The 18,728-nt window shown below is 46.8% G+C and overlaps 1 non-coding gene across 1 annotated transcript; it reads right to left on the bottom strand.

The window, feature by feature from the left end:
* Nucleotides 1-12,660: 12,660 nt before the first annotated feature.
* trnas-gcu (transfer RNA serine (anticodon GCU)) lies at nucleotides 12,661-12,742 on the bottom strand. Its single transcript has one exon. It is a non-coding gene; the product is annotated as a tRNA-Ser (tRNA).
* Nucleotides 12,743-18,728: the final 5,986 nt, after the last annotated feature.

Here is an 18,728-nt window from a genome sequence, read left to right as displayed (position 1 = left end):
CTCCTGCTACTAGTTGTTCTGATCTTATGTTGTTATGATCTCATTGCAGCTTGGTCCAAACAGAGATGAAAGAGTGGAATTCCAGAGGAGAGGTGAGAGTGATTGCCCTTGAGTGAGTGTGGCATCAAGGATCCCTAGCAAAATTGAAGTCAATGGGAATCAGGGGGGAAACTCTCCACTTGCTGGAGTTGTACCTCACACAAAACAAGATGGTTGTGGTTCGTGGAGGCCAATCATCTCAGCCCAGGACATTGCTTCAGTAGTTTCTCAGTGTAGTGTCGTAGACCCAAACATCCTCAGCTGTTTCATTGGCGACTTTCCCTTCAAAATAAGTCAGAAGTGGGAATGTTAGGTGATGATTCACAACTCCTCAGTTGAAGCAGTATGTGCCTACAAGCAGCAAGACCTGAACAATATTCAGGCTTGAGCTGATAAGTGACAAGCAACCTTCTGGCCACACAAGTGCCAAGCAGTGAACATCTCCAATGAGAGAGAGAAAAAAATCTACCTTTTGATATTCAGAGCATTGTCATCGCTGAATCCCCCACCATCAATATGTTGGGGGTTACCATTGACCAGAAACTAAACGGAACCAGTCAGATCGATGCTGCGGCTATAAGCGCAGGTCAGAGATTAGGAATTCTGCAGCAAGTGGGAAAAATTAGGAATTCTAGGGGCGGCACAGTGGCGCAGTGGTTAGCACCGCAGCCTCACAGCTCCAGCAACCCGGGTTCAATTCTGGGTACTGCCTGTGTGGAGCTTGCAAGTTCTCCCTGTGTCTGTGTGGGTTTTCTCCGGGTGCTCCGGTTTCCTCCCACAAGCCAAAAGAATTGCAGGTTGGTAGGTAAATTGGCCATTATAAATTGTCCTATAGTATAGGTAGGTGGTAGGGAAATATAGGGACAGGTGGGGATGTGGTAGGAATATGGGATTCGTGTAGGATTAATATAAATGGGTGGTTGATGGTCGGCACAGACTCGGTGGGCCGAAGGGCCTGTTTCAGTGCTGTATCTCCAAACTAAACTAAGTATCTCACCTCCTGATACGCCAAAACCTGTCCACCATCGACAACGCACAAGTCAGGAGTGTGATGGAATACATCCCACTCAACAACACTCAAGAAGCTCAATACCATCCAGGACAAAGCAGCCCACTTAATCGCCACCTAACCCACCACCTTAAACATTCACTCTCTCCACCACCAGTACACAGAGTCTGCAGTGTGTACCATCTCTATATGCACTGCAGTAACTCGCCATGTATCCTTCAACAGCACCTTTCAAACCCGTGACCTCTACCACCTCGAAGGACAAGGGCAGCAGATGCATGGGAACTCGCCATCTGCAGGTTCCCCTCCAAGTCACTCACCATCCTGACTTGGAACTATATCGCCATTTCTTCACTGTTGTTGGGTCACAATCCTGGAACTCCCTCCCCAACGGCGGTGTGGGTGTTCCTGCACCACATGGACTGCAGCAGTTCAAGACGGCAGCTCACCAATACATTCTCAAGGGCAATTAGGGATGGGTAATAAATGCTCACCTTATCAGCGAAACTCACATCCAAGAATGAATAAAAAACAAATCGCTCTCCACAGATTCCCCACAATCTGGGCTTGGACATTTACTTCAGGAGCACAGAGCTTTATATCACTGCAACATGAGTTCCAAACTTCATATTCCGTTCGCTTTTCACGTTATTTTCTCCCAGTCCACTAGCTTTTAATAATTCTGTATTCGGGTCTCGGCTCCTCCACAGTTTCTAACATCTCACCTCTGACAAAAAAACACTCTGATCTATCTTTCTTCAGTATTACATGACCCCACATTTTAAACTCCATCTGTCAAAGCATTGCTCACTCACTTAATCTATCAAGAAGATTTGAAAATACATTTCTTGCCAAAGGATAATATTCTGCTTCTGCTCCCTCGCCGTTTGCTTTTCCCATTAGTCTTTCACTTGGTGTAAATCCAGAGAATATAAAGATGGAAGGAAGGGAGGGAGGGAAAATCTTGCTCCGTTTTGTGATCCCAATTTGATCTTCATTCCAGTCCAATTTGGGTGAAGAATCCCAATTGTCTGTCTCAATTTTAATAATAAACAATTCTGGAAACACCGTCTGGAAATTAACAAGAACAGGTTTCCAGTCTGACTTTATGCAAAAAGTCCCCCAATAGAAATAAAGGAACTATCCAGCTCACAAACTAACAACAAGGATGGCATTCGAACCCATTCATGAAGAACACAATACATTAGCAGTCCATCACCTTAACCTTGCAACCACCTTGTCAGATGCACAACCACGGCTGTCACCTTCAGCACAGCTCCTGGCTGTGCAGCCAGCTGCAGTGACCTCATGGTTCAGGCATCTGAGTGATGTTAATCATGATGTGATCAAATGATTGCATGTTCCACTCTTTCCGTGGTGGGTTTTCACACTGAGTGGAAACGTGTTGGACATGGTCTGGAAATGTTTCACACCGCTCCATTCCCTATTTCATTTACTTACAGAAGGTATATTTCCATCATTACACAACCCATAAGATGAACTTTTTTCAAAAAGACTTCAGTGTATTTAGCTCTGTGTCCAACACTGTGAGGCAGCTTTCTGTGTTTATAAAGAGTGCAATTTAATGACTGGTCTCTTGGATCTTGGATCAAACAGGGTGACAGATAGAGGTCTGTGTGCAGAGGGTTTGGAGGTGAGCTCTGATTCCTAACCCTTTCTGGATTGTGAGGAATAAAGAATGAATGAGAGAGAGAGAATGTGGGAGAAGGGATGATGGAAGAATTTGTTTGTGAACCTGATTAAAAGTGGCTCAAACGCAAGATAATATTAAGATATCAAGAGCAGAACATTAACATAATCTGAGTTCCGCGATCTGGTCGGTTCCCATTCCCCTGAAGTGAGGAATGAACGGGTGGGAAATTCCACCTGGAGTTATATTTGTCTCCAATGAAGATGAGTTCACAGTGAGGCTGGAATAGCTCAGTTGGGAGAACACTAGATTGAAGAACCAGGATACAATCCCTGGTTTCATCAGTTTTAATTCGGTGTCTCCATCAGTTTAAGTAGAGAGAATCAGAGGGGAGATTTTCCACTCTTGACCCCATGGGCTGAATTTTAAACTAACGGTGCGGCTCTCGGCAGAGGCACCGGAAGCGCGTGTCGTCACCACACGAGTGAAATGTGGCCGACCGACTCCGATCACGGAGCAGCCGACCAATTAATGAAGGGGAGGCGTGGGGCCCATGTAAACAAGGACCAGAGGCAGGGAACAAGGCACCGATGGCACCGACATCTGACACAACGGCAGGTGCTGACACCATATTTAAAGGGCTGCCAACCCTGCATTCACTGCTGCCTGGTTTAAAGGAGTGTCTTCCTGACAGCCCTCTGATGCCCCAGGACCCGTCCTGCTGCCTCTGCTGCCCCAGGACCCGTTCTGCTGCCTCTGCTGCCCCAGGATCCGTTCTGCTGTCTCTGCTGCCCCAGGACCCGTTCTGCTGTCACTGCTGCCCCAGAACTCGCTCTGCTGCCTCTGCTGTCCCAGGACACGTTCTGCTGCCTCTGATGCCCCAGGATCCGTTCTGCTGCCTCTGATGCCCCAGGACCCGTTCTGCTGCCTCTGCTGCCTCTGCTGCCTGCTGAGTAAGGAGCTGAATGCGAGCCTGCAGTGACCATGGTCCCACGGTTTAGCGATGCCTCCCTGCAGGTTCTCCTCCAGGTGGCAAGAGAAAGGTGGAAGATCCTCTTCCCCAGGGATGGGAGGTGGAGACCTGCCCACCTGACCAAGAAAATCTGGCTGAAGATATTCGATGAGGTCAGCAGACGTGGGGTCAGCCCCAGAACATGGATCCAGTACAGGAATTGGGTCAATGACCGGATCCAGGCTGCTCAGGCGAAAACTCAAAACACTTTGGACCCTTTGGACATTGCATGTGGCAGAGTGAGAGGGAGTGTTTGGTGGAAAGGGAGTGACCACCCAGTCATGTGTATTGGGGAAGGGCAGCAGGACATGCTGCCTGAGGCTTGGCTGCATCTCGGTGAGAGGTGCACGTCAGTCATTGTATCAACTCACACAGTCCCTCGAGAGGGGCCACATGCAGGAGGAATACGTGTGTCCCCATCATGGACTGCTGGACTATCACCATCAGAGGTGTTGGGCTTGTCCCCGCTGGGAGACTAACTTTGTTCATCATTGTGTCTGCAGGAGAAGACATCCCACAATTGGAAAGAGCGTGTCAAGACCGGCGGTGGATGCCTTATCTCCATGTCCTCATCCCGATGGAGGAGGAGGCCATGGAACAGGCAGGGCAGCAAAACAGCTGCTCCATAGCTGATGGAGAGACAGGGACACCTACCCAAGAGAGTGAGTGAACATCTCCTGGGGCACAAGGGAGCATCTGCTGCAAAGGAGCCACACTGCTCATCTGTTCACCACTGCATCAATGGAGCTGCACGTTAGGGGTGGTTGGAATGTCATGATGGGAAGACCCTAACCCTTCAATGTCCCTGTTTTCTCATGAAGGCCCGGATGAACGACAAAAGCAAAGAGCTGGAGAGACTGGGGGACAGCCGGACATGTCTGAGGAGGAGGAGGGAGCCTCAGGGGGTGCACCATCACCTCATTCCCCTGCACCCTTCACCAGCACAGAAACTCTCACGTTGGTGGGTAGCCGTTCGCGGTTAGATTCTGGCATGCAAACTGGTGAGCACATCACAGACAGGCCCGGGCAGCTGGCGGAGGCTGTGACAGCCGAGGCCACTGGGAGTTGGTGGTTTGTGGGAGGCCAGGCCCATGCTGTGCCCCAGGCTCATGACGTGCCTCTTGTGTCACCAGCAACACGGGAAATGCTGCAGCTGCAGTGAGAGGTCAGGCAACATCTTGCAGAGTTGCCAGAGGCTATGTGTACCCAAGCACGGACGATGGAGGAGTCCATCCAGGCCTTGGGTGCTGCACTGTCTCTGATGGGGGTGTGTCTGGCTTCCTCCATTGAGAGATTGGTGACTCTCATGGAGAACCAGATCCAGCAGACCAATCAGTGGCTGCCGGAGATGTGCGCAGACCTGCACTCCATCACTTTGTCCAGGCCCTCCATCCAGTGGTGACAAGGTGAGAGGGGGGACGAGGCACCTGAACTCTCCACTTGGTCCACGTCCCTCTCAGGTCAGCAGGGAGGTACAAGTGTGTCTTATAAGGGGGAGGAGCAGCTGGCTGCTACATCTGGGGGCCCCTCTCAGGGTGCTCCTGGTGTGGACAGTAATTCCAAAGTCCCTCTGCCAGTGACACCAGAGATGCCAGCACCTCCATCATCCTCGATGACAGAGGGGGTCCCTGTACCTGTGCAGGAGGCCCTCAGTGTGCCAGGGCCCTCCAGGCCTCAGGCAGCAGAGGACGGCCGCCAATGTCATCCCAAGCCATGGAGCAGCAAGGTCAGCAGCCTGTCTCCACCTCAGCTGACAGAGCAGGGGGAGTAGCAGGTAGGAACACCCGGAAGAGATTTAAGAAGAGCACCTAGATTCACTGAGGGGTTCACGGGTGAATGTACATTCCAGATGGATAGGGTTGTGTTTGGTGTCACACAGAATAAAGAAATGATGTTCTCTCACTATGTCTCCTTCCTATTGTTGATGCCCTTTGGGACTTCATTTCAACCCTTCCTCCCAAGGAGCTGGAAGTGAGGGACCAAGCCTTGAGTTCACAAAGCTTCGGCCTTGTCACTGTGCGATGTGTACCTGGTCGCTGTAGTGTAGAAGGAAGGAGGTGACAACAGGGCTGTTTAAAGCTAAGACTTTATTGCTGTGGTTCCAGAAGGTGGTAAGGCTCAAAGGAAACGTGAATGTATAAGGGTGTCTCGTGTCTCCCTTGTGTGTATCTCATGGAGGCTTTCCTGCTGTGCCTGAGGTTCTTCATCTGGCACTGCTTGGGCAGCATCCTCCTCCACATCCTCATCATCAGAGGAGACACCACACTCCATGATATCCACACGAGTCAACACCTCACCCCTCTGTCATGCCAGATTGTGCAGAGCACAGCAAGCCACCATGATACGCGTGACCCTCGCCGGGACATACTGAAGAGCTCCACAGGAACAATATAAGTGCCTGAATCTCATCTTCAGGAGACCAATGGCCTCTTTGATGGTCGCTCGGGTTGACCCGCAGCAGGTGTTGTACCTCTCCTCTGAATCGTTGTGTGGGTTCCTCACAGGCGTCAGTACTCATGTTCTCACTGGGTTGCCCTTGTCTCCAAGGATCCATCTCAGAAAGCACATGGGGCCACGGAAAGGTTCTGACACCTGGGAGTGCCTTGGTATGCAGGCGTTGTGGCTGCTTCCCGGGATTTGTGCACACACCTGTAGGATCCATTTGTGATGGCCACAGACCAGTTACACACTGAGCAGGTGGAAGCCCTTCCTGTTGAAGGCTGCTGGCTGGTCTGCAGGAGCCTTGATGGTCACATGGGTGCAGTCGATGACACCCTACACCTGGGGGAATCCAGCGATGGCCCCGAATCCTATAGCCCTCTCAGCGTGACTGTTTTGATCGATGTGCACATAGTCACCGGCCCTCCTGAACAGGACATTGGTGACCTCCTTGATGCACTGATTCACCACAGACTGTGAGATTCCACACATATCTCCAGTGGATCCCCGCAATGATCTGCTGGTGGAGAAGTTCAGTGGCACGGTGACCTTCAGTGACACTGGCATCAGGTGCCCATCAAGTCCCATGGGGCACAGCTGCATCATGGCAGAGAGATCAGTGACAACCTCCGTGGAGAGGCGCAGTCTGCGGAGACACTGTCACTCGGACATCTGCAGGTAGTTGAACCTCGGCTGACTTGTTCCTCTGCCTCCTTCTCCAGTCTCCTGCTCGAGGCTGGCCCTCCTGTGGGCCCCCAAGCTGCTGCGGTGTCCCTGCTGGTGCCTGCGCCTCCCTCCCTCCCTCTCTACTCCTCCTCCTCTTCAATGGGAGCCTCGAATCCAGGGTGAATGAGGCCCATGACAGGTTGCCCCTCCCTGAGTGCAAGGCCTTCACAGTAAACAACACCCAGCCCCATTTACCTCATTTGTCACCCTCAATGAGGTGGCACTGCCCCAATAACACCCGGGTGTGGCTCACCCTGCAGAGCTGGCACTTTGGCCCCCACGCCTGACAGTGTTTCCCGATGCCCTTTCCCCCTCCACCCTTGCTGCCAAGTTACGCTGCCTCACCCGACAGCTTCCCAGTGAAGCCAACACTCAGCTCCCACCTCCCAGTCACCTCCTTTAACCAGGCGAGGCTCTGAAGCCCCAGGGTTCCCGTGTGCTATTAATTCAATTGGACCCAGTGAATAAAATTGCTGACAATTGGACTCATAAATACTTTAAATGCCTTCTTGCCTTGTGGATGTGTGAAGTCTGCCCTCCATGTCAGCCGCCGACAGAAAAATCCGGTCCAACGTCTTCCATCCCTATTTTATACACCCCCCCCTCCCCCTCCCCAGCCTCCATTCCCGTCTCCAACGGTCCCTTAAAATTCTGGCCCATGTCTCTAAGACTAATGGGAGTGAAACTACAGCTGCTCCTTAGACTGAACAGGGAGAGCTGCTCTCTCTGTGTTGAAAGTGAATGAATCTGCTCTTTACCTTGTCTTACTGGAATGTTCACTGTCTGGAAATGTCTGTTTGAAAATGTTTTCCTGTTATATTAATGGAGCAGAGGAGCAGAAGTGAGGTACTGTTCAACAGAGAGGTTTGGAAGTGGGTGAAGGGGTGGAGTGACGGTGGGAGTGAGAGGCGCAGTGAGTTGGCCATTCTCAACAGAGTGTCAGGAATGAAGGTCAGAGGAACAGACCAGGCAGGAAACACAGAAAGAGCGAGGAGAAGCTGGTGTGAAAAACAGAGATTAAACAACAGGCTTGTTCAGTTGGTTTGGGTCTGGTGTTTAGAATACCCGGAATCTGGGTTCACTACACTTCCAACTCAGCAATTGTACCAACATTATGTTCATAAAACCATAGAATGATACACAAAGAAGGAGACCATTTGGTCCATTGTGTCAATGCTGTCTCTTTGGTTGTGCTATCCAATTAGTTCTGATGCTCAGCTTTTTCCTGTAATCTGTACATTTTCCTTCCAGTATTTATCCCTATTGCTTTTCAAAGTTACTACTGAATCTGCTTTCAAGTCCTGATCAGACAGTGCATTCCAAATCACAACACATCACCGTATAAATCCCGACCTCATTTCGCCTCTGGTTCTTTTCTCAATCACCTGATAAATACATCCTCTGGTTACTGACCCTTTTGCCACTGGAAACAATTTCTCCTTATTTAACTTATTGAAAACCTTCTTGATGATGTCACATACTAGACTGCCAGTAAAACTGAAGCCCATGAAATAAAAGGGACAATGACAGCATGGATATGAAATTAGCAGACTGATAGGAACATAGGAGCAGGAGTAGGCCATTCAGCCCGTCGAGCCAACCCCGCCATTCAATATGATGATGACTGATCATCCACTTCAATGCCTTTTTCCCACACTATGTCCATATCCCCTATGTCATTTGCATTTAGAAATCTGTCAATCTCTGCTTTAAACATACTCAATGACTGAGCTTCCACAGCCCTCTGGGGTAGAGAATTCCAAAGATTCACAAGCCTCTGAGTAAAGAAATTTCTCCTCGTCTCTGTCCTAAGTGGCTTTCCCCTGATGTTGAAATTGTGTCCCCTGGTTCTAGATTCCTCAACCGGAGGAAATAGCTTCATCTACCTGTCTATCCCTTTAAATATATGGTAAGTTTCAATGAGATCACCTCTCATTCTTGGAAAATCTAGAGAATACAGTCCCAGTTTCCCCAAAATCTCTTCATAGGACAGTCCCGCCACCCCGGGAACAAGTCTGGTGAACCTTCGCTGTACTCCCTCTATGGCAATGATATCCTTCCTAAGGTAAGGGGACCAAAACTGCACACAGTATTCCAAAGTGCAGTCCAACCAAGGTTATATACAATTGAAGCAAGACTTCACTACTCCTGTACTCAAATCCTCTTGTGATAGAGTCTAACATGTCATTCGCCTTCCTAATTGCTTGCTGCTCCTGCATGTTAGCTTTCAGTCACTTACTGACAAGGACACCCAGGCCCCTTTGTCCATCTACACTTTCTAATCTCTTACCATTTAAGAAATGATCTGCACATCTGTTTCTCCTACCAAAGTGGACAACCTCACATCTTTGCACATTATATTCCATGTGCCACTTTCTTGTCCACTCACTAAGTCTGTCCAAATCCCCTTGAAGCCGCTTTGCATCTTCCTCACAACACACATTCCCACCTAGGTTTGTGTCATCTGCGAACTTGGAAATAGTACATTTGGTCCCCACATCCGAATCATTGATATATATATTGTGAACAGCTGGGTCACAGTCTGGTGGTGAACAGTTGTATTTCTGTCTGGAGGAAGGTTGACAGTGGGTTCCCCATGGTTCCTCATAACTTCAGTTATGTGCAGACACTGGAAAAGCTGGGGTTGTTCTCCTTGGAGCAGAGCAAGTTCAGAACAACTTTGACAGAGTTAGAATCAAGGAATCAAATGGTTACAGGACAGAAGGAGACCATTCAGTCCATCATGTCCATGACAGCTCTTTGCAAGAGCAAATCAGCTAATTCCACTCCTCTGCCCTTTCATTGTAACCCTGCAAATTTTCTCTATTCAGGTGTTTATCCAATTCCCTTTTGAAAGCCACGATTGAATCTGCCTCCAGCACACTCTCAGGCAGTGTATTCCAGATCCAAACCACTCGCTCTGTCCCACACCCCTGGTACCATTGCAGAAAATCTCTTCTGTTCATTTCATCCCTCATAAATAATTGAAATGAAATGTTTATTAGGAAATGCACAACATAAAAAGGAGAGAGAAATAAATGCTGAGCAAAATAGAAGTCAATGTTTGGAAGGTAAAAAGAGCAAAAGATGTAACTTTTATTCTGGATGAGTGAGAGGAATATATCACACTTTGGGGATTTTGTAAGAGGATTTATTGATAAACCTGGGATTTGAGAGGAAGCTGGTTCATGGTTTACAGAACAAATTCAGCCCCTGGGATGGAGCCAACAGCTGCACTGTCCAATAACAGACAGGACGGGGACACTGTCTCAGGCCTAGTGAGCTCAGTCGATGAAAGCATGAAACTCTGAATCTCAAGTTTTTGAGTTTGAGCCCCACGGTGGGTGTTTTTTATTTCCTTTTTAGGCTGATTTTACAGGCATTCTCCAGCTCTGAATTCCTCAGCAGAGAGTTCAAGGAGTGTTTGAAATGAGATTCAACAGCAGTATGAGAAAGTCTCTCCTTGATTCAGGACTCTTACCTCTCTGCAGCAACTCGCTGCTGAAGATTGAACTTTATCTCATTTAATTCTCAGCTGAGGGTCAGTGTGGATCACTGGGACTTCCGGCTGTCTCCCACTTCACAATCCATCAGTGCTGAGAAAGCAATGGGGAATATTACTCACATGTTACAATGTTTTATAAATACTTGAATGTATTTCACACTGTGTCTAACAATGTGAATCTCCCCTGGTATATCAGCTCACCAATACTTCAACAGAACATTCACATAATGTGAGCTCTGAGATCTGTTCAGATCCCATTCCCAAGACCTGGAAAGTGGGATTGGGCTGGATCGCTCTTTTTCAGCTGGCACAGACACGATTGCTAAATGGTCTCATTCTGTGCCATAAATTATCTCCATTTTCTATGTTCTATGAAGTGAGGTGTGATTGGGAGGGGCAATTCCACCAGGGTTATATTTTCTACCAAAACAATGACACAAGGGATACTTCACTTTTTTATTCATTCATTCATGCGATGTGGGCGTTGCTGTCCAGGCCAGCATTTACTGCCCTTCCTTAATTGCCCTTGAGAAGGTGGTGGGGTGGGCTGCCTTCTTGAACCACCCTTGAGTGAGTGTGGCATCAAGGATCCCTAGCAAAATTGAAGTCACTAGGAATCAGGGGGAAAACTCTCCACTTGCTGGAGTCGTACGTCGCACAAAACAAGATGGTTGTGGTTCGTGGAGGCCAATCATCTCAGCCCAGGACATTGCCTCAGGAGTTTCTCAGGGTAGTGTCCTAGACCCAAACATCCCAGCTGTTTCATTGATGACTTTCTCTTCAACATAAGTCAGAAGTGGGAATGTTAGATGATGACTCACAACTCTTCAGATACTGAAGCAGTCTGTGCCTGCAAGCAGCAAGACCTGAACAAAACATTCAGGCTTGAGCTGATAAGTGGCAAGCAACCTTCTGGCCACACAAGTGCCAAGCAGTGAACATCTCCAATGAGAGAGAAAAAAAATCTACCTTTTGATATTCAGAAGCATTATCATCGTTAAATCCCCCACCATCAATATCTTGACCAGAAACGTAACTGGACCAGTCACATCGATGCTGTGGCTATAAGCGCAGGTCAGAGATTACGAATTCTGCAGCAAGTATCTCACCTCCTGACACCCCAAATCCTGTCCACCATCTACAAGGCACAAGTCAGGAGTGTGATGGAATACATCAAACTCAACAACACTCAAGAAGCTCAACACCATCCAGGACAAAGCAGCGCACTTGATCGGCACCTAACCCACCATCTTAAACATTCAATCCCTCCACAACCAGTAAACAGTGGCTGCAGTGTGTACCATCTCCATATGCACTGCAGCAACTCGCCAAGTATCCTTCAACAGCACCTTCCAAACTCGTGACCACTACCACCTCGAAGGACAAGGGCAGCAGATGCATGGGAACTCACTACCTGCAGGTTCCCCTCCAAGTCACTCACCATCCTGACTTGGAACGATGTCGCCATTTATTCACTGTTGTTGGGTCACAATCCTGGAACTCCCTCCCCAACGGCAGTGTGGGTGTTCCTGCACCATATGGACTGCATCAGTTCATGAAGGCAGCTCTCCACCACCTTCTCAACGGCAATAGGAATGGGTAATAAATGCTCGCCTTATCAGCGATACTCACACCCAAGAATGAATAAAAACCAAATCACTCTCCACAGATTCCCCACAATCTGGGCTTGGACATTTACTTCAGGAGCACAGAGCTTTATATCACTGCAACATGAGTTCCAATCTTCATATTCTGTTCACTTTTCACATTATTTTCTACCAGTCCACGAGCTTTTATTAATTCAGTATTCGGGTCTCTGCTCCTCAACCGTTTCTAACATCTCACCTCTTACAAAAAAACACTCTGATCTATCGTCGGTAGTCGATGACCCCTCATTTTAAACTCCATCTGCCAAAGCATTGCTCACTCACTTAATCTATCAAGAAGATTTGAAAATAAATTTCTTGCCAAAGGATAATTTTCTGCATCTGCTCCCTCGCCATTTGCTTTTCCCATTTGTCTTTCACTTGGTGCAAATCCAGAGAAAGGAATGATGGAAGGAAGGAGGGGAGGAAAAATCCTGCTCCGTTTGATGATCCTTATTTGATCTTCATTCCAGTGCAGTTTGGGTGAAGAATTCCAATTGTCTGTCTCAATTTTAATAAAGTATAACCAATTCTGGAATCACTGTCAAGATACTGACAAGAACAGGTTTCGAGGCTGACTTGACACAGAAGCTCACCCAACATAAATAATACACGAAACAGCTCAGGAACTAGCGACAAGAATGGGATTCGAACCCACGTGTGCAAAGCACAATAGATTAGCAGTCCATCGCCTTAACCTCTCGGCCACCTTGTCAGCTGCAAAGACATAGCTGTCACCTTCAACACAGCTTCTAGCTGTGCAGCCAGCTGTGGAATGATGGAAATATATCTTCTGTAAGTAAATGAAGTTGGGAATGGAGCAGTGTGAAACATTTCCAGACCATGTCCAACACGGTTCTACTCAGTGTGAAAACCCACCACGGAAAGACTGGAACATACAATCATTTCATCACATCATGATTAACATCACTCAGACACCTGAACCATTAGGTCACTGATGAAGTCATGATGTCCGAATTTCTCATGAAATGAAAACTGAACTAACTGACTGGAAGAATTGCTTTAACCCCACATGATCAGCGAGGCACAGCATCAGGCCGACTTGTCGGGTGGTGTAAACAGATATCACTGCTTCTGATCTTCACCAGAACAGAGAGTGAGATGTAACATTGATCATCAAACAGACTGTGAGAGAATACAACAGAATAAAACACATGGAGAGACACTGTGGAATAACAAATAGATTTGATTGGAATGTTGAAATTTTGATTGGAATGGACAAAACACCAGAAACAGCAGATTAAAGTGGGATTCTCATCATTATATTGATCTGGGACAGAAAAGAGAAACTGATGGAAAGAAGAGAAGAAGGAAGAAAAGAAAGGATGGAACTGTTCAATCTTTTCAGTTTTTTCACTCGCCGATCAAAGCTGATAAAATAAGTTGCAAATAACAGAGAATTTCACCAAAAAAGGAGATTAAATGTTGCTGAAACCTTGGATCGAAGGATGCCCCAAAAGATCACCTGTTTAACTGTCTCCTCACGAGGGGATTTCAATCAGTGAGCAATATTACTCTCTACTTTTTTTGTTAATTGGTCCCAGAACTGTCACTTGGAATTAATATCTGTGTTCCGACTCCTGAATAATAAAATTGTGAGTTTCTCGATATTTTCTGGACACAGTTCCTGCTGAAAGAACTAAGAACTCTTTTCTAATTTGCACAATACTCTGTACACACTCATCAAGCCTGCTAAGCTAGCATCCTTGGTGCTGCTCTCTCTTCTCCCTAACTTCATCTCATGTGACTGTTCCATCATCACTCTGACAGTGGGAGGGGTTGATCCCACTATCTTCAGCATTAACCCTTTACATCCTTACACCACACTGTCTGTCCAGAAAAAATGGGTGGAGGGAACTTCCTTCATTTATCAAAACACCAACAGCAGCACAGTGGCGCAATGGTTAGCACCGCAGCCTCACAGCTCCAGCGACCAGGATTCAGTTCTGGGTACTGCCTGTGTGGAGTTTGCAAGTTCTCCCTATGTCTGTGTGGGTTTCCGCCGGGTGCTCTGGTTTCCTCCCACCTCCAAAAGACTTGCAGGTTGATAGGTAAATTGGTCATTGTAAATTGTCCCGAGTGTAGGTACGTGGTTGGAGAATGGTGGGGATGTGGTAGAGAATATGGGATTAATGTAGGATTAGTATAAATGGGTGGTTGCTGGTTGGCACAGACTCGGTGGGCCGAAGGGGCTATATCTCTAAATAAGAAAAGTAAAATAAAAGCTACCAGTCGTAAATCAACTCAAACCCATTAGAGAGATAGAGGGAGACTGTCAGAGAACTTCCTGCATCCAGTCCTGACCCTGTCACACTCAGCAGCTTCTCACCCAGACCCCACTCTCATCAACACTCAACATTGTTACCGAGACCCTTCAAATACTGTTTATAAAAGGGAGAAAAATTCAAACTTTATCACAGCTAGATTGAATAGAACAAAGTTTAATATCTTCTCGTCGTCACTCGGTAACCACATGAGACAGTCCTTAAATCAGTAGCATAAATTATCAGCTGCAAGAATGTTTGTCATTGGGTTGAATCATTTCTGTGTGAGGAATGTTCCAGCATCATAAACCAGGGGAACGTGTTGACTGAGCTGTGTCTTCATCTCTTCTGGACAGTTCGCCCTTCATTCTGCTCTGATTCACTTTCCCAAAGCGGATCTACAGATTCTCAAATCCGGAGACTGGGTTTTCTTATTTTGTTCCTTTTGATTTTTCTTGCTCCTGAATGTTAATATATTCCAACCTCGGATCAACCTTGCCCTGTCTCCCAGTCTTGGTTAAAAGCGACAAATAACGGCAACAACATTCTGAAACATACAACACGGTCACATTCTGCTTCAGTGAGATTAATGCTGAGGCCGTTTCTGTGTCGAATGCTGTCTTAACGTGTGAATCAACTTCACAAACAAATTTGAAATCGAAGTTCAGGAGAAGACAGAGATGTGAATGATTGACAGTGTAATCTTTAAATCATAATTTTCCGTTTCTTCGTTGAAGTGAGGTTCAACCCAAAGCCACTAGAGATCGCAGAAAGCTACAAATTTGGATCCAGAAATCAGAAAAGTGGTGAAACAGTTGGTGAGTACATTGTGACACTGAAGAATTTATCACCACATTGCAACATTGGCACATTCTTAGACCGTACATTATGAGACAGATTTGTGCTAAGATTGGTGGATGAGGAAAGATACTAAACACACAAAATCCCAATTTGAGCTAGTGTGTAAGATTGCTCTTTCCACGGAGATCGCATCAAAGAATGCTCGTGAATTTCGTCCTATGCCAGTGACAGTAACACACTTCAGAGGAACTTAAACACACTGGTAAAATGGGCTTTCACACAACAGATAAAATTTTACACAGAGACTTGTGAAGTGATACAGTTTGGGAGGAAGAATGAGACAATGTACACCAATCTTTTTTGATCAAGGTTTGAAAAGGTTGCTAAGAGCAAACAGGACACTTGGCTTTATTAATAGAGGCATAGAGTAAAAGCAAATAAGTTATGCTAAACCTTTATAAAACACTGGGGCTGAATGACCTACTCCTGTAGCTCCACGGAAAGCTTCCACTCCAGGCTCGGACACCCTCTTCAGGATCACTCTCCATACATCCCGCCACTCCACGCACGGATATCTCCCTCAGGATCAGATCACAGCTCCACAGTCCTGCCACATCCAGTCGTGAATGGTGGTGGATAATTAAATAACTAACAAGATGAGGAGGCTCCAAAAACATTCACATCCTCAATGATGGTGGTGCTGAGCACGTCAGTGCAAAAGATGAAGCTGAAGCATTTGCAACCATCTTCAGTCAGAAATATTAAGTGGATTTGATCTGTGCTAATTTCAGCTCCTCATGCTCTCTGGTGCCTTGGTTCTCTGGTGCTAATTTCAGAGTAAATCATGCAGCTCGACAATTGGAGCCAAAGAAAAAGACACAGGAGAGGTTGAAAGTGCCAAAACCTGGGATTGAACCAAGAACTGTTTAACTGTTAGTACAGCACGAACTCAACAAAGCTATTTCAACAACACACTAAAGCCACCATTCTGTCACTGCTTTGGAAGACAATATATACATTAAAGTGTTTGTAAAAAGTTACAGAACACAACATGTGAGTAATATTCCCCATTGTTTTCTCAGTACTGAGGGATTGTGAAGTGGGACACAGCCAGAAGTCCCACTGTGCCACACTGACCCTGAGCTGTGAGTGTAATGAGATAAAGTTCAATCTTTAGCAGAGAGATTCTGGAGAGAGGTAAGAGTCCTGAATCAAGGAAAGACTTTCTGACACAACAAAAGCAAAATGCTGCAGATGCTGGAAATCTGAAATAAAAACAAAAAGTGCTGGAAATACTCAATAGCTCTGGCAGCATCTGTGGTGAGAGAAACAGAGTTAACGTTTCTGGTCTGTGACCTTTCATCAGAACTGACACAGGTTAGAAAAGAATTAGGTTTTAAACAAGTGACGGGGAGGGGCATGTGGGAGAGAACAAAGGGGAAGGTGTTTGATAGTGCAGAGGGAAGGAGAGATTAAATAACAAAGCTGTCCTGGGACAAAGGCAAAGAGTGTGTTAATGCTTGTGGTTGCCTGACACCAGTCATGCTCTGATGTTATTGAACACAATGTTCAATTCACAAGGCTGTAGAGTGCCGAATCAAAAGGTCAGGTGCTGCTCCTCGAGCTTGGGTTGATTTTCACAGGAACACTGGAACAGGCCAAAGACAGAAATGTTGACATGAGAGCAGGGGAGAGTGTTGAAATGGCAAGCAACCCGAAGCTCAGGATCATGCTTTCGGCCTGAGCAGAGGTGTTCCATCTAATCTGCCTTTGGTCTCCCCAGTTTAGAGGAGACCGCCTTGTGAGCAGTGAATACAGTATACATAATTGAAAGAAGTACAAGTAAATCGCTGCTTCACCTGAAAGGAGTGTTTGGGGCTTCAGATAATGAGCAGAGAGGAGGGAAAAGGGCAGGTATTATATCTCCTGCGATTGCATGGGAAGGTGCCTTGGGAAGGGGACGAGGTATTGGGGGTAATGGAGGAGTGGACCAGGGTGTCGCGGAGGGAACAATCCCTTCGGAATGCTGACAGGGGAGGGGAGGATGCGTTTGGTGGTGGCATCACGCTGGAGGTGGCGGAAATGGTGGAGGATGATCCTTTAGATGTGGAGGCAGGTGGGGTGGAAAGTGAGGACAAGCGGAACCCTGTCGCAGATCTGGGAGGGAGGGGAAGGGGGAAGGCAGAGGTTGAGAGTCCTGTCAACTACACTGGGAGGGGGCGGGGTGGGAGTAGTTGAAATCTGGTGATGTTGTTGAATTTAATTTCAAACACTCCTTGAACTCTCTGCTGATGAAGACTGAAAAAGGGAAGAACAACCACACAACAAGGGTCTCAAATCCAAGACCCTGAGATTAAAAGTCCCATGCTCTACCAACTGAGCTAACAAGGCCTGATACAATACTTCTACTCTGTCTGTTATTGGACGGATGCAGCTGTTGGCTCCACCCCAAGGGCGGGAATTTGTTCCACCAACTATGAAGCAGTTTCCTATCAATTCCCCAGATTATCAGTAAATCCACTTCCAGAATCCCCAAAGTGTTATATATTCCTCTCACTCATCAATAATAAAACTGAAATCTTTTTACCTTCCAAATTCTGCCATCCATTTTGTCAGTATTTATTTCTCTCTCCTTTTTATTTAGTTCATGCATTTCTTCAGAATTTTTTTTTCAATTATATCTGAGGGAAGAAATGAACAGATCTGGCAGCTCAAAACTGGACATACATGAGGCACTGTGGGTCATCAGCAGCAGCAGAATTGTATTTAAACACAATATGTTACCTCATGGCCTGGCATATCCCTCACTCTACCATTACCATCAAGCCAAGGGAGCAATAGTGCTTCAATGAAGTGTGCAGGAGGGCATGTCAGGAACAGCACCAAGCAGACCTAAAAATGAATGAAGCGACAACACAGGATTACTGGCATGTCATATAGCGGAAGCAGCATGCAATAGACAGAGCTGAGAATTTCACAACCAACAGATCAGATCAAAGCTCTGCAGTCCTGTCACATCCAGTCCTGAATGGTGGTGGATAATTAAACAATTAACAGGAGGACGAGGCTCCACAAATATCCCCATCGTTAATGATAAGGGAGACCAGTATATCAGTGCAAAATACAAGGTTGAATCATTTGCAACCATCTTCAGCCAGAAGTGCCAAGTAGATGATCAATCTCGGCCTCCTCCTGAGGTCCCCAGCATCACAGGTGCCAATCTTCAGCTAAATCCACTTCACTCCACATGATATCAAGAAATGGCTGAAGGCTCTGGATGCTGACAACATCCTGGCTGCAGTGCTAAAGACTTGTTCTCCAGAACTAGCCACACCGCCCGCCAAGCTACAACACTGGCATCTACCCAGCAATGTGGAAAATTGCCCAGGTATGTTCTGTATACAAAAGGCAGGACAAATCCAACCCGGTCAATTCCTGCCCGATCAGCCTCCTCTTGATCATCAGTAAAGTGATGGAAGGTGTCGTTGACAGTGCTATCAAGCAGCACTTACACATCCATAACCTACTCACCAATGCTCATTTTGGGTTCCGCCAGGGCCACTTAGTTCCTGACCTCATTATGGCCTTGGCCCAAATATGGACAGAAGAGCTGAA

This window comes from Heterodontus francisci, unplaced genomic scaffold, assembly GCF_036365525.1.
Source record: "Heterodontus francisci isolate sHetFra1 unplaced genomic scaffold, sHetFra1.hap1 HAP1_SCAFFOLD_58, whole genome shotgun sequence".
NCBI lineage: Eukaryota > Metazoa > Chordata > Chondrichthyes > Heterodontiformes > Heterodontidae > Heterodontus > Heterodontus francisci.
This window is presented reverse-complemented; position numbering and strand designations above follow the sequence as displayed.